Source organism: Tupaia chinensis, unplaced genomic scaffold, assembly GCF_000334495.1.
Source record: "Tupaia chinensis unplaced genomic scaffold, TupChi_1.0 Scaffold000225_1, whole genome shotgun sequence".
Classification (NCBI taxonomy): Eukaryota; Metazoa; Chordata; class Mammalia; order Scandentia; family Tupaiidae; genus Tupaia; species Tupaia belangeri.
Genome location: NW_006159700.1, coordinates 4,501,808 through 4,502,322, shown reverse-complemented (window position 1 = coordinate 4,502,322; position 515 = coordinate 4,501,808). Strand labels below are relative to the sequence as shown.

At 43.3% G+C, this 515-nt stretch overlaps 1 pseudogene; it reads right to left on the bottom strand.

The window, feature by feature from the left end:
* Window positions 1-203, bottom strand: part of LOC102502489 (keratin, type I cytoskeletal 19 pseudogene) — a 1,241-nt pseudogene extending 1,038 nt beyond the window's left edge.
* Between the last annotated feature and the right edge of the window lie 312 nt (window positions 204-515).

Genomic DNA, 515 nt, shown 5'->3' with positions numbered 1-515 from the left:
GCGGCTGAACCCCCCCCCCCCCAGAGCATGATGAAGACACAAATTGGGCAGAAAACACTGAACACTGAAATGCAGTGACCTCCTGAGCTCTGGTAGATACTGGGCTCACAGAAGGTGCCACTCATCCCAAAGCATAGGGAGCTCCCACCCAGGCTGCTGAAGGACAAAGTGGCAGACAACTGACAATAGCCAAAGGAAGTCATGTCAAGGCAGAGAATGCAAGTGATACTGGCATGAGGAGTTGTAATCTCAGGAGGAGTCTGTATGATTCTTTTTATGTTGAAGACATTAAAGCATATCATAACTCTAGGGACCTTGGCTCTAAATCATCCTGTAATGGAGGAGAAGGAATTGTCACATGGCCATCCTCTCAGAGGATTGAGTTGTTGTTTTCTGTCTCTCCATCCCACTGGTGAGAATGCACATGCCCTACAGTAAAAAGTCTCTCAAAAAATAAAAAAAGAAATAGAAACATAAAATTTAAAAACTATGAATAGAAATGGATATAATTGAAA